This window comes from Giraffa tippelskirchi, chromosome 3 (assembly GCF_054371585.1).
Source record: "Giraffa tippelskirchi isolate mGirTip1 chromosome 3, T2T-mGirTip1v1.2.pri, whole genome shotgun sequence".
In the NCBI taxonomy this organism is placed as follows: Eukaryota; Metazoa; Chordata; class Mammalia; order Artiodactyla; family Giraffidae; genus Giraffa; species Giraffa tippelskirchi.
Window position 1 is genome coordinate 61,334,041 of NC_137277.1, and position 16,100 is coordinate 61,350,140.

General features: G+C 38.2%; 1 protein-coding gene across 1 annotated transcript in view; it reads left to right on the top strand.

Annotated features, from left to right (window-relative positions):
- CA10 (carbonic anhydrase 10 (inactive)) overlaps positions 1–16,100 on the top strand; it is an 859,345-nt gene that overhangs the window by 368,184 nt on the left and 475,061 nt on the right. The gene's annotated exons all lie outside the window — the stretch shown is intronic.

Below are 16,100 nucleotides of genomic sequence, written 5' to 3' on the forward strand. Positions count from 1 at the left end.
GCCATTAAAAAACAAGCTTTTTGTTTTAAATTTAAAAAGGAAGCAATTTGAATAGGCCAATTACTAGTAATGAAATTGAATTTGTAATTTTATTTTTTTATTTTAAATTAGTTTATTTATCTATTTTTTAACTTTACAATATTGTATTTATTTTGCCATACATTGACATGAATCCACCATGGGTGTACATGTGTTCCCCTTCCAGAACCCCATCCCACCTCCCTCCCCATCCCATCCCTTGGGGTCATCCCAGTGCACCAGCCCCGAGCACCCTGTATCATGCATCAAACCTGGACTGGCGATTCGTTTCACATATGAAATTTACATGCTTCAGTGCCATTCTCCCATATCATCCCGCCCTCGCCCTCTCCCATAGAGTCCATAATACTGTTCTATTTATCTGTGTCTCTTTTGATGTCTCGCACACAGGGTTATCTTTACTGATTAACTAAATACCATATATATGTGTTAGTATACTGTGTTGGTGTTTTCCTTTCTGGCTTACTTCACTCTGTATAATAGGCTCCAGTTTCATCCACCCCATTAGAACTGATTCGAATGTATTCTTTTTAATGGCTGAGTAATATTCCATTGTGTATATGTACCACAGCTTCCTTATCCATTCGTCTGCTGATGGGCATCTAGGCTGCTTCCGTGTCCTGGCTATTATAAACAGTGCTGTGATGAACATTGAGGTACATGTGTCTCTTTCAATTCTGGTTTCCTCGGTGTGTATGCCCAGCAGTGGGATTGCTGGGTCATATGGCAGTTCTATTTGAAAAGACTCCCCAGAAGCAAAAGTCTAGGATGGGACAGCTTCACAGGGGAATTCTGCCATACATACAAAGGAGAATTAATATTGACATTTCACAAACTATACCAAAAACGGGACAGCTTCACAGGGGAATTCTGCCATACATACAAAGGAGAATTAATATTGACATTTCACAAACTATACCAAAAACTGGAGAGGAGGGAACACTTTGAAATTCATTCTATAAGGCCACAATTATTCTAATACTAAATCAGACAAAGACACTACCAAGAAAAAAGAAATTACTGACTAGTACCCCTGATGAAAATAGGTGCAAAAATCCTCAACAAAATATGAACAAAGTGAATTCAACAATACATATGAAGGCTAGTGCACTATGACCAAGTGGGGATCTATCCCAAAGATATATGGATATTTTAATATTTCCAAATCAATCAATGTGATGCAATACATTAATAAAACAAAGAATAAAAATCATGTGATCATCTCAATAGGACCCAAAAAAAGAAAAAAAAAACATGACAAAATTCAACATCCATTCATGATAAAAACTCTCAACACAGTAGTTATAGAGTGAACGTGTCTGAACACAATAAAGGGTATTTATGACAGACCCATAGCTAAGATCATGCTCAATGATAGGAAAAAAAACTGAAAACTTTCCCTCTAAAATCAGGAACAAGACAAGAATACCCACTTGCCATTTCTGTTTAACATAGTATTGGTATTTCTAGCCACAGAAGTAAGACAAGAAAAAGAAAGAAAAAGCATCCAAATTGGAAGGTAAGAAGTAAAACTGTCAGTATTTGCTGATGGTGTGATACTATTAATATAAACCTTAATGTCTCCACCATAAAAAATTGTTAGAACTAATAAGCGAATTCAGCCAAATTTCAAGAGACAAGATTAGAACATGGAAATCTGTTTCCTTTCTGTGCTCTAATAGTAAACTATCAGAAAGAAAAAAATGAGAAACTAATCACATTTACAATTGTATCAAAAAGAATAAAATGTCTAGATGTAAACTTAACCAAAGAGGTGAAAGTCCTTACTCTGAAACTTATAAGACATTAATGAATGAAATTTAAGATGATACAAATAAATAGAATGATATCTTATGTCATGGATTGGAAGAAATGATACTGTTAAAATGTTCATAACTACCCAAACCTATCAGCAGATTTCATGCAATCCTTATCAAAATACTCATGACATTTTCCCACAAACTGGAACAAATTATCGTAAAATTTGTATAGAACCACAAAAGATCTGCATTGCCAAAACAATCTTGAGAAGAAAAGAATATGTCAAGGTACAATGTTTCCTTACTTCAGAATAAACTGCAAAGTTACACTGTTAAGAGAGTGTATCATTGGCACACAAACAAAACACAGATCAATGGAACAGAAGAGAGCACAAAAATAAACCCACACACATATGGCCAATTAATCTACAACAAGGAGGCAAAAATGTATAATAGGGAAGACAGAGTTTTCAATAAATATTGGGAAAATAGGACAGCTACCTATACTGTAAAAGGATAATATTAGAACATTTTCTCACACCATATACAAAAATTATCAAGAAAATGGATTAAAGATTTAAATAGAAGACCAGAAAACTCCTAAATGGAAGCATAGGCAGTGTATTCTTTAGCATAGGTCTTCTTAGAAATATTTTTTAGATCTGTCTCCTGAGGCATGGGAAGCAAAAGCAAAAATAAACAGTTGGGACCTAACTAAGCTTAAAAGCTTTGCAGAGTAAAGGAAGCCATCAATGTAAGAAAAAGACGACCTACTGACAACAACTTACTGAATAGAAGATATTTGCAAATGATATGTCTGGTAATGAATTGATATCCAGATAAAGAGCTCATGTAACTGAATGTCAAAAAAAAAAAAGAGGAAAATTAAAAAGTGGGCAAACATCTGAATAAATTTTTTTTTTCAAAGAAGACATACAGATGGCTAAGAGGTGCAGGAAAAGATGCTCAACATCACTAATCATCATGGAAATGCAAATTAAAAAAAAACAACAATGAGATATCACCGCACACCTGTGAGAATGGCTGTGGAGAAAAATACTACAAATAATAAATGTTGGTTAGGATGTAGAGAAAAGGGAAACTTAATTCACTGTGGTGGGAATATGAGTTGGTACATTCACTATGAAAAACACTATGGGATTCCTGAAAGAAAAAAAAAAGAACATGATTAAACTATACTACCCCTGGGTATAATGTGTAAAATAAATGAAAACTCTAATTCAAAATATATATGCAGTCCAGTGTTCAGAGTAGCATTATTTACAATAGCCAACATAGCAGCCTAAGTGTCCATTAACAGATGAATTGATAAGGAAGACATGATATATATGGGATATACCATATATACCACTTGGTATATATACTATATGGTTATATATATATATATATATATATATATATATATATATATATATAACTCAGCCTTAAAGAAATTTTGCCATTTGCAACAACATGGATGAACTTTGAGTATTGGAGTATATTATACTGCATGAAGTAACTCAGACAGAGAAACACAAATAATGTAGGTTCTCACTTATATATGGAATCTGAAAAATAAAAAAAAAAAAAGAATGAACATAACAAAACAGAAACAGATTCATAAATACAAAGAACAAAGTTGTGGTTACCAGAGCGGGGAGACAGATGGGAGAAGATGACAATAATGGATGGAGTTTTAAAGTTCCAAACTACTACTTATTTTATTAAATGAGATATGAATATATAATATACAGCACAGGGAATATGTTGTACACATGAATCAAATGTAAATGCGTAAATTAATTATACTTCATTAGAAAAAGCAATTTTGGTGACAGTCATAATTTATTGAGATGGTCCCATTATTATGCCTAATACAAATGTTTCCATAATCTTCTTGTAATTTAACAGAAAAATAGCTGATCCTGAAAATTATTTCAGCATTGTGTACCCTGGGGGCACAGTGGCAAAGAATCCGCCTGCAATGCAGGAGACCTGGATTCAATACCTGGATTGGGAAGATCCCCTGGAGGAAGGTGTGGCAACCCACTCCAGTATTGCTGCCTGGAGAATCCCCGTGGACAGAGGAGCCTGGTGGGCTACAGTCCATGGAGTCACAAAGAATTGGACATAACTGAGTGATTAAGCACACACACACACAGGTGGCACAGTAGTAAAGAATCCACCTGCCAATTCAGGAGATGCAAGAGACATTTGTTCAATCCTTAGGTTTGGAATATCTCTTGGAGTAGGAAATGACAACCTACTCCAGTATTCTTTCCTGGAAAATTCTATGGAGAGTGGAGCCTGGTGGGTTACAGTCCATGGGGCCAGAAAGAGTCATAAATTGCTGAGCACTGTTGTTATTCAGTCAATAAGTCATGTCTGACTTTTTGTAACCCCGTGAACTGCAGCATGCCAGGCTTCTTTGCCCATCACTATCTCCCTGAGTTTCCTCAAACTCGTGTCCATTGAGTCAGTGATGCCATCCAACCATTTCATTCTCTGTCGTCCTCTTCTCCTCTTGCCCTCAATTTTTCCCACCATCAGGGTTTTTTTTTCAATGAATCAGCTGTTCACATCAGTTGGCCAAAATATTGGAGCTTAAGCTTCAGTCCTTCCAATGAATATTCAGAGTTGATTTCCTATAGAATTGATTGGTTGATCTCCTTGCAGTCCAAGGGACTCTCAAGAGTCTTCTCCAACACCACAGTTCAAAAGCATGAGTTCTTTGGTGTTCAGCCTTCTTTAAGGTCCAGCTCTCACATCCATTCATGATTACTGGAAAAAAACATAGCTTTGGCTCTATAGAACATTGTCAGCATGGCTTTTTAAAACACTGTCTAGGTTTGACATAGCTATTCTTCCAAGGAGCAAGCATCTTTTAATTTCATGGCTGCAATCACTGTCTGCATTGATTTTGGAGCCCAAGAAAATGAAATGACACTGGTTCCACATTTTTCCCATCTATTTGCTAAGAAGTTATAGGACCAGTTGCCATCATCTTGGTTTTTTGAGTGTTGAGTTTTAAACCAGATTTTCACTTTCTCTTTCACCTTCATCAAGAGGCTTTTTAGTTCCTCTTCACTTTCTGCCATTAAAGTGATATCATCTGCATAACTGAGGTTGTTGATATTTCTCTCAGCAATCTTGATCCCAGCTTGTGATTCACCTAGCCCAGCATCTTGCGTGAGGTACTCTGCATGGAAGTTAAGTAAGCATGGTGACAATATATAGCATTGAAGTAGTCCTTTCCCAATTTTGAACCAGTCCATTGTTCCATGTCCCGTTCTAACTGTTGCTTCTTGACCTGCATACAGGTTTCTCAGGAGGAAGGTAGGGTGCTCTGATGTTCCCATCTCTTTAAGAATATTACACAGTTTATTGTGATCCACACAGTAAAAATGAAGCGTAAGTAGATGTCTTTATGGAATTCCCTTGCTTCTTCTATGATCCAGCATATGTTGGCAATCTGATTGATTATATTCTTTGCAGCCAAAAATGGAGAAGCTTTATAAAGCCAGCAAAAACAAGACCTGGGACTGACTGTGGCTCAGATCATCAGCTCCTTTTTGCAAAATTCAGGCTTAAATTGAAGAAAGCAGGGAAAACCACTAGGCCATTCAGTTATGACCTAAATCAGATCCCTTATAATTATATAGTGGTGATGATGAATAGAAAGGGACTAGATCTGGTAGACAGAGTGCCTGAAGAACTATGGATAGAGGTTAATAACGTTGTACAGGAGGTGATAACCAAAACCATCTCCAAGAAAAAGAAATGCAAGAAGGCAAATTAGTTATCTGCGGAGACCTTACAAATAGCTGAGAAAAGAAGTGAGAGAAAAAGGAGAAGGGGAAAGATATACCCAACTGAATGCAGAGTTCCAGAGAGTAGCAAGGAGAGATAAGAAAACTTTCTTAAGTGACCAATGCAAAAAAAAAAAAAAAAAAACAAAACAGAGGAAAACAATAGAGTGGGAAAAACTCTTTAAGAAAATTGGAGTTACCAAGGGAATGTTTCATACAAGGATAGGCACAATAAAGAACAAATATATCAAGAACCTAACAGAAGCAGAAGAGATTAAGAAAAGGTGCAAGAATACACAGAAGAACTGTACAGAAAAGCTCTTAATGACCCAGTTAAACAGGATGATGTGGTCACTCACCTAGAGCTAGACATCCTGGAGTGTGAAGTCAAGTGGGCCTTGAGAAGCATTACTGTGAACAAAGTTAATGGAGGTGATGGAATTCCAGCTGATCTATTTCAACTCTTAAAAGATGATGCTATTAAAGTGCTATCCATGTAATAATATGTTCATGATTTAAAGTGAATTTTATTTATGCCATACCTTTAGTTCACAAGAGAGGTAAAAATGCTACCTATAATATGGAGAAATATATGATAGATCACAAGTTTTGTAATGTGTTACTTGCTCAGTGCTGTCCGACTCTTTGAGACCCCATGGACTTTAGCCAGGGTTTTCTGTCCATGGAATTCTCCAGGAAAGAATGCTGGAGTGGGTTGCCATTCCTTTCTCAAGGGATCTTCCTGACCCAGGGATTGAACCTGGGTCTCCTGAATTGCGGGCAGATTTTTTACCATCTGAGCCACCAAGAGGGGAGAGGAAATGTATATCTTTTTTTCTTCTGTCTTCCTAGGTTCTCCAGCAAGGGCCTTATAAATTAGATTGACAAAAGATAGATTAACAAGAGAAAAGCAAACAGAAGCTTATTCAAATGTGCTTGGAGACTTTTATCACTTTGTAATACCTAGAGTTGAGTAACTCAAAAGGGGTTTTAGAATTTGCGATCTATATAACTAGCCTAATAGGAGAAAGAGAGGAGGAGAAAGGGCACTTATAGAAAAGCAAATGACTTTTGGAAGGATAAATGGGCCCTTGGGAGAATATATGGGAGATATTAGTTTGTGACAATAGTTTGCCTATGAGTGTGGTACTGTTGCTAAGAGAAGACTGGAATTGTTAGGGGGTTATAACAGTTGAGTTCTCTGGGAAGACTATGCTTTTTTGCAGATAAGAGGTTTTGGGAACTCAAATGCATTCAGCCTAAAATCATTTTTATGCAAAGTGGCATACTTTGAGTTGGCATGATTTGATTGTCATGAATGATATCTATACTTCATAGTCTTTATGAAGTACAGTTCTCATGTAATTTATAATATGGCATATAATTTAACCATGTCTGGTAGTCTGCTTGCTTACTCCTGAGGCCATGTTTTATTTGGGTCATAGAAGGTGCCCAGTAAGTATACACTGAAATTTTTGGTTGGTGCTTGACTACTGTTTATTGTATTTAATTTGGGCTAGGGTGACCAAAGTAGGTAAAGTAAGAATATCCACAAATGTGGTTGTTATCATAACTCCTATGAAAAAGACATACCTCTAGAAAAAGACAAGGGGATAATTCAGAATTTTAATGATTGAACAAAGTAATATCAATCACTTCAAATGATTAGTACTTAACAGTAGACCAGCCAGCCTTCCACTCGAGTTTCCAAACTCCTTTTGGTATCTCATTGCTATTTTATCACAGTTCTTAGAGCTCCTTCTAGATTGTCAGTTTGTATCATTCAAACCAGTAGTCTCAATTCACTCCCCTATTCATACATGATATATGCATTGTCTGTTGCAAAACTCACGGTCCACATAAGATGTCAGCTACTGTATCTGGTATTGCTCAGCATAATGAATCACATGCTCTACACTTCTCTGGCTCCAATTTTTTCACAATATTTTCCTGGATCCCTGACTGTCCCAGGATCAGTTCATTCTCCACCAAACATCAGGTCAATCTACTGAAAATTCTATAAGCCCATATATTGGAATAAACATCACAGCTATTATAATTTAGCCATTAACTGTGAATATATAAATAACATCTCTGATCATTTCTCTCACTTAATCTTCAGAACAACTTTTTGAAATAGTCAAGGTAGGATATTGGAAGATTATTGCCACAATAATGCTATTTAACAAAAACTACAATGCCATTTAACAAAAAACTACAAAATCGCAGTGGTATAAACTGCTGCTGCTGCTAAGTTGCTTCAGTCGTGTCTGACTCTGTGCGACCACATAGACGGCAGCCTACCAGGCTTCGCCGTCCCTGGGATTCTCCAAGCAAGAACACTGGAGTGGGTTGCCATTTCCTTCTCCAATGCATGAAAGTGAAAAGTGAAAGTGAAGTCGCTCAGTCGTGTCTGACTCTTCACGACCCCATGGACTGCAGCCTACCAGGCTCCTATGTCCATAGGATTTTCCAGGCAAGAGTACTGGAGTGGGTTGCCTTTGCCTTCTCCAAGTGGTGTAAAACATACATGTATTTTTTGCTCATGGGCCTTCAGGTCTGCTGGAAAAGGACTCATTGACGCTCCAAGTAAAGGTCAGATATGTTCTATGACCCAGGCTGAAGTGGCAGCAACTACCTAGAGTCTGTCCTTTTGGCTGAGATCAAAAGTTTTCAGACAGAAAAGTAAAGCATGTAATGTCACATGAGCCTTAAATGCAAAACTGGCCTACTGCAACTTTCACTCATATTCCACTGGCCATGTTGAATGCCCATCCATAGTTTCCAACACATTCTCTCTGCTGGGTGCCTTTTTTTGAGACAATTTCACATAAAACAATCCAGTGTTAACAAGGCGATAAATTGAAGGACTACAACTTACCAAAATCTGCCCCCTTGCCCCAGTCACAGACATCTTTAAGATTTATTTTGCTTTGTAAAACTCAAATTTATGAGCAATTTAGGGGAAATATCTATCCTTAAGTTGCTGCTGGTATTTTTTAAAGGATATTGCGTCATTGGGTCTTCCTAAAGGAAACTCTAGGTAAGAAATTTCTTTAATACTAACTGCTTGGGAAAACTTTGCTTCCTCTGTACAACTGATGTTCTTTTTTCCTCCATGAAAATTGTGTGATTGTGTTGTTCATTTCCCTTTGAGGGTCAAGATTTTCAGAACCAAGTTTTTACCTGTTATAAAATTAGTGGGACTTTATAACCTGCTGAGTTCCTGTCTGGATCCTGCTGTTCTACTCTAATTTTTTGCTTTATTTGATTATTTTGCTATTTGTAATGTTATATACTTTTTTTCCCTATAAACTATATTAAGTCTTTTGTGGAATGAGGAAAGATAGAAGGAAGAACAAAGCAAATAATTAAATAAAGCTATGCATTGTCAAGGGTACCTAATTAAGAAGAGGGAAACCAGCTGGTCTGTTTTTCTACTTTTATTAATTACCATTGGTAGAAATAATAAAAATTAAACTAAATCTTTGGAGATTAAGTTTTCCAGAAGAGCTGAAGGGTAAGATCAAAAGGGTTTCTGTGCATTGTCTCTAAGGCTCCCATCTGACATTATCCCTCTATAAGCCTCCTTTCTCCCCTCCTTCCAGCCTGAACCCACAAAAAGATGTGAGCTCTTCTTTCTCCTGTTAATTCTTGTCACTCTGCTTCTGACTGGTGGATCTGGTTTAAATAGCTTCAGTCACCAGAATTTGAAACGAAAGCATAACAGATATAAGTGGAGCAGATGGATTAAGCAAAGCAGTGCAACATTTTATTCATGTCTACAATTTCAAAATTTAAAGTGGAAAATATTCCCAGTTGCATATAGAGTGGAAGAAAGTGCAGTAGTTTCAAAGACCCAGTGCAGTGAAAACAGAGGAGGGGGCTATGAGTTGGCCTGCTGGCTGTTGAAGAGAGGGATCTTTCTTATCACTCTTAGTTATCTTCTGTGGTTAGCATCAATGAGGTGAGCACATTACACAAGAATGAATTCTGCAAATTTCAGGGTTACTAAATAGCCTTCTAAGAGAAGAATATGTTTTTTTCTGGGAAATAAAATTATAAAAATCTGAGCCACCAGGTAACTATTGAAGAAAAAGCTATCAAAAAAAAAAAACAAAAAAATCTGTAGAAGATTTCCTGAAATGGGCTTGTTGTCCTTTGAGTGGATGATTGAAAATTGATAGGTTCAGTCTCATTTCAAAAGGTGTTGCTTTTCATTTCTAGTGTTTTCCATGCTTCTGAAGTGTCTTCCCATGTCTCAAAATAACTCAATAAAAAGAGCAGAGGATGCAATATTTTCCTCTTTTCAAACTGATAGTGTTTATCTCTTAATTTCACCTGCCTTGTGTGGCTTTCATTTCCTGAAATCATGGTAAGGATTCTATGCTCAGTTTGGAGATAAGTACTAACTAATTCTGAAAGCCTGACTTCTAGTTTCAGAGAAACCTGAAATCCCTACACTGTAATTTTGCAAAACAGAGATGACATCCAGTCTTATTTAGTGTTGCTTTAACTGGAAAGTCAGTTTTGTCTTGTTTTGTTTTCTTTTCTTTTTTACACAGGCCAGGGAAGAGCTATCCTGGTACACCTTTTATGTTACTGGGAAATGACTACAAATAAATACTGACTGTAGAAAGGACAGCATAGCTACTCTAAAAAAAAAAAAATGTGTGTGCTTTTGATGCATTCGCTTGAGTTATGGTCTTCCCTGAAATACAAAGGAAGTTGTATCTCTTGCTTTTTCAGAGAACCAAATGAAGTCATGTCAACAAAGTGGTTATGAAATCCAAGGGCATTTTATTCAATGAGAGTAACCTATTTCACTAATGTCCTTGCATAAATATCAGATTAGCATAATCAGAGTTTGATTCTGTCTGCATTTGGACCAATGCCACAGCAGATAGCTTTCCTAGTGGTTTGGTAAGTAAGGTTCTATACACATCACTGGAATATGATCTGTGATGCTGTGAGTTTTAATCCAGAAGATGCTATAGGAGACATTTGGAAGATACAGCATCATTCTTTAACCAGATAGGCTTTTTATTTAGTAACTGATTTTGTATTTCTCAGATAGTTTGGAATGACGTTGTTGAATATACTCAACTATTTCTATTGTCTGCCTCCCATACGAAAAGTATCTTAACTGGAAGTCAAGAATAGGAAGACATAGAGTTGAATGCTCTTAGAGGAAAATTCAGTTTCCTGATAAAATCTAATCTAGCAGGCAGGAGTTGTCAACATGATAAATATTCTAGTCTTTAATATTGGTTTAATACCAGGGCAGAAGAAAGGGCAAATTTATTCACACACTCAAAATTTGTTAAAATGATATTGTTTGACTTCAAGTGACAGAGGTCCAAGGAAATTCAAAATTAAGATAGATATCTGTCAGGTTGAGCCTGGGTCTAGATTCTCCAGGGGCTTTCTGATGTGTTGATGCTGTCTAAGTAATTACACTGCCATGCATAAGGTCTCCCAGGTTTGCCATTTGTGATAATGAGTTCTTTCAATTTATCCCTATACCTTAGATAACTGCAAGTCTCATCTAGCACCAAGCATGTGCAGAAACAAAGGCAGTGTTTCAAATTTAACTGAATTTCAATGTTATTAGTTAGTAAATGCCTTCCCAGTAGTGTTTGTGAGGCAGAGAGCACTGGTTTTAAAATCTTACAGAACTGGATCTATTACCAGTTCTGCCACTTTATTCATTTGTTTGGCAACTATCTATTGAAAACCTACTGTGTTCCAGGCACTGTTCTAGGCTCTACATAAAGCTGAAAACCAGACAGATAAAGTCCCATCACTGGTGGAGTTTATCTTTTAATGGAGGTGTTGCAGGTCAGATTCTCCAAGAAAAGACTCAGATCAACATTTGTGTGCAAGAAGTTTATTCAAGAGGGATTGCAAGTTTAACTCTTATATGGGAAAGGAAGGAAGAAAGACTGAGTGGAGGGAGAAGGTGGACTGTGATACTGTCTCAAAGAAGGCTGAAGGCGAACCCATAGTGAGCTCTGAAGCTGAGAGGCCCTTCAGAATGGTACCCCACTAAAGTGAGGGGCTCTCACCTTTATTTCAGTACATGACTGAGGGTTATCTAGGAAGAGAGCATGACCTTGGCCAGGAACTCTTACCTACTAAAAGCAATTCTGGCAGCTGAGGACTCCAAACAGCTGTTCTCACAGCAGTTGTGGATGTAAAAATGTATATGTATGAGAGAAAGATAGTTAGAGAGGAATGGGGATCAAAATAAGATTTGTTTGTTTTCCAGACAGGAAAACTTAAGACATATTTGTATGTTGATAGGAATAATCCAATTCACTTGTAATGCTAAGAAAAGATAAGTTACCTATAGGTTTCAAGTTGTCATATAAGCAAAAGAAGGTGGGATCCAGTGTGAAAAATGAGGTACTAGCCATCAGTAGGTGAAGGGATAAATCACTCTCATGGTTGGAGGGATGAGAAAGGTCTAGGTGTGGATGCAGTTGGGGGAGAATGCGGGGTTATGGGAAAATAAAAAAAGCTTTATATCTGATTGTTTTATGTTATGAGTCAAATAATCAAGGGCTTTACATCTGTGTCTGCTTTACTGTCCTATACACAGAATCATTGGAACCATCTTTCTATATTCACTATACATGCCAGTGGGAGAAGGAAAGGGTGGGATGATTTGAGAGAAGAGCATTACATTACCACATATAAAATAGATAAGCAGTGTGAGTTTGATGTATGAAGCAGGGCATCCAAAGCCAGTGACAACCTGGAGAGATGCCCTGGAGAGGGCAGCGGGTGGGGGGTTCAGGATGCAGAGGACACACCTACGGGCAATTCATGTTGACGCATGCCAAACCATCATGATACTGTCAAGTGATTATCCTCCAATTAAAATTATCAAGGGCATAAACTGAGAGTGAAAATGGGAAGGGTAATTTGAGGAGGGTGAGGATAGGATACAAAATAGGTATCCCTGAATACACCAGACCACCTTGCATGCACAAACCTGTATGCAGGTCAAGAAGCAACAACTAGAACCAGACATGAAACAACAGACTGGTTCCAAATTGGGAAAGGAGTATGTCAAGGTTGTATATTGTCACCCTGCTTATTTAACTTATAAATGCAGAGTACATCATGAAAAATGCCAGGCTGGATGAAGCAAAAGCTGGAATCGAGACTGCTGGGAGAAACATCAATAACTTCACATATGCAGATGACACAACCATTATGGCAGAAAGTGAAGAGGAATTATAGAGCCTCTTGATGAAACTGAAAGAGGAGAATGAAAAAGCTGGCTGAAAACTCAACATTCAAAAAACTAAGATCATGGCACCCGGTGCCATCACTTCATGGCAAATAGATGAGGGCATAAGGGAAACAGTGACAAACTTTATTTTGGGTGGCTCTAAAATCACTGCAGATGGTTACTGCAGCCATGAAATTAAAAGATGCTTGCTCCTTGGAAGGAAAGTTATTACCAACCTAGACAGCATATTAAAAAGGAGAGACATTACTTTGCGACAAAGTTCTGTCAAATCAAAGCTATGATTTTTCTAGTAGTCATGGATGAATGTGAGAATTCAGTTCAGTTCAGTCACTCAGTCATGTCCAACTCTTTGCGGCCCCATGGACTACAGCACACCAGGCCTTTCTGTCCATCACCAACCACCAGAGTTTACTGAAACTCATGTCTATTGAGCCAGTGATGCCAACCAACCATCTCATCCTCTGTCGTCCCCTTCTCCTCCCACCTTCAATCTTTCCCAACATCAGGGTCTTTTCAAATGAGTCAGTTCTTCACATCAGGTGACCAAAGTATTGGAGTTTCAGCTTCAGCATCAGTCCTCCAATGAATATTTGGGACTGATTTCCTTTAGGATGAACTGGTTGGACCTCTTTGCTGCCCAAGGGACTCTCAAGTGTCTTCTCCAATACCACAGTTCAAAAGCATAAATTCTTTGATGCTCAGCTTTCTTTATAGTCCAACTCTCACATCTATACATGACTACTGGAAAGCCATAGCTTTGTTGGACCATAAGGAAGGCTGAGTGCTGAAGAACGGAAGCTTTTGAACTGTGGTACAGGCGAAGACTCTTGAGAGACCCTTGGACCTCAAAGAGATCAAACCAGTCAATCCTAAAGGAAATCAACCCTGAATTGGCCATTACCTGAGTTTGTAATCGCTAGTACTTTGGCCACTTGATGCAAAGAGCCGACTCATTAGAAAAGATCTGATGCTGGGGAAGATTGAAGGCAGGAAGAGAAGAGGATGACAGAGGATGAGATGATTGGATGGCATTACTGACTCAAAGCACATGAGTTTGAGCAAGCTCTGGGAGATGGTGAAGTACGGGGAACCCTGGTGTGCTTCAGTCCATGGAGTCCCAAAGAGTCAGGCATGACTGAATGACTGAACAACAGCAACAATGAACTGACCAAAGCAATGTGAAAATCCCCACAGTGCTGAGCACACATTTATGGTACAAAAGAAAATACAGTTGTATAGTTATATTTGTATGAATCCAAATTCATTTGAGTTGGTGCAGGAACAATGTAGACATAAGGCTAATTCCAAACAACTATAGGGTGTCCCAGGTGAGTGTGATGAAAGGAAAGAGAAACAAAGGAATTAAGTTATGAGAAGTGCACTGATTATGGTGATGTACATTGGATCCTAAGCAAGTAAGAAGAGAAGCCAAAGAGTGATAGAAATGTTACATTTTAACCATGTAAGCTTTTGATTCCTTTTGCTTAAAGGGAAAATAACGTCTGCCCAACTTAACAGTGATTAAGTGTTTTCTCTGTGTCCCATGCTTTTAGATCCATTCTTAATTCTCATAAGCCTGAGAGGTTGAGAGGAATTATCCCCATTTGAGACCTGATGCTACTGCTAACGGAGAAGGCAATGGCACCCCACTCCAGTACTCTTGCCTGGAAAATCCCATGGATGGAGGAGCCTGGTGGGCTGCAGTCCATGGGGTCGCTAGGAGTCAGAGACAACTGAGCAATTTCACTTTCACTTTTCACTATCATGCATTGGAGAAGGAAATGGCACCCCACTCCAGTGTTCTTGCCTGGAGAATCCCAGGGACAGCGGAGCCTGGGGGCTGCCGTCTATGGTGTCGCGCAGAGTCGGACACGACTGAAGCGACTTAGCAGCAGCAGCAGCAACTACTAAGTCGCTTCAGTCGTGTCCGACTCTGCGCGACCCCATAGACGGCAGCCCTCTAGGCTCCTCTGTCCATGGGATTTTCCAGGCAAGAGTACTGGAGTGGGGTGCCATTGCATTCTCCGTTGAGACCTGATATTTGCCCACATATTTCTAACTCCATATGTAAGCTCCATTTTCCAATTCTGCTGTTGTCTCAGTGCCACAGGGAGGATCAAATGCAATTGCTGGGGCACTGATTAATAACTTTTTTGTTTCCAAACTTAGGGAAAATCTGCAACCTTTACTTGCCTTAATGAAGAAAGTATAAAGAACTTGCTTGCATCTTTAATTGTTTCAGTTCTTGGGTTTCTCATAATTCTCTCATGGTGAAAACAGAAGCAAACCAAGCAGTCTTCTTGGAAGGTTGAAAGTGAAAGTGTTAATCGATCAGTTGAGTCTGACTCTTTCTTGACCCCAGAAATGTATCCCAACAGGCTTCTCTGTCCATGGAATTTTTCAGGCAAGAATACTGGAGCAGTTTGGAACAGGTAAATATTACTTTGTAATGTTTTTAAGTCTCTATGAGTAACATAAAGTTTAGAGAGATAAAGTATTTCATCGAAGCATATTCAACTAGAAAGCAGAAGAACCAGGATCTAAAACAAGTTCTGAATAGGCAGAGAGCACCAAATACATGTGGTTTATATTACATTCATTGCCTCCTACAGCCATGAGAAGTAGAAGGAACCCAGAATAGAGGCATCTTCATTAAGCCTGCAAATAATAGAGGCAAAGAAGGGTTAGGAATTGGTTAAAGAAGGGATAAACACTATCAGATATGCAATTAGTAAATACAGAAACTGAACACCCTTGTACAACAACACAAGAGAAGACTCTACACATGGACATCAGCAGATGGTCAAGACTGAAATCAGATTCATATTCTTTGCAGTCAAAGATGGCCAGTCAAAGATACAGCCAGTAAAAACAAGACCAGGAGCTGACTGTGGCTCAGATCATGAACTGCTTATTGCCAAATTCAGACTTGAATTGAAAAAAGTAGGGAAACCACTAAACCGTTCAGGTATGACCTAAATCAAATCCCTTACTATTATACAGTGGAAATGACAAATAGACCATCCCCAAGAAAAAGAAACGCAAAAAGGAGAAATGGTGGCTTGAGGAGGCCTTACAAATAGCTGGGAAAAGAAGAGAAGTAAAAGGCAAAGGAGAAAAAGAAAGATATACCCACCTGAATGCTGAGTACCAAAGAATAGCAAGGAGAGATAAGAAAGCCTTCCTCAGTGATAAATGAAAAGAAATGGAGGGAAAAAATAGAATAGG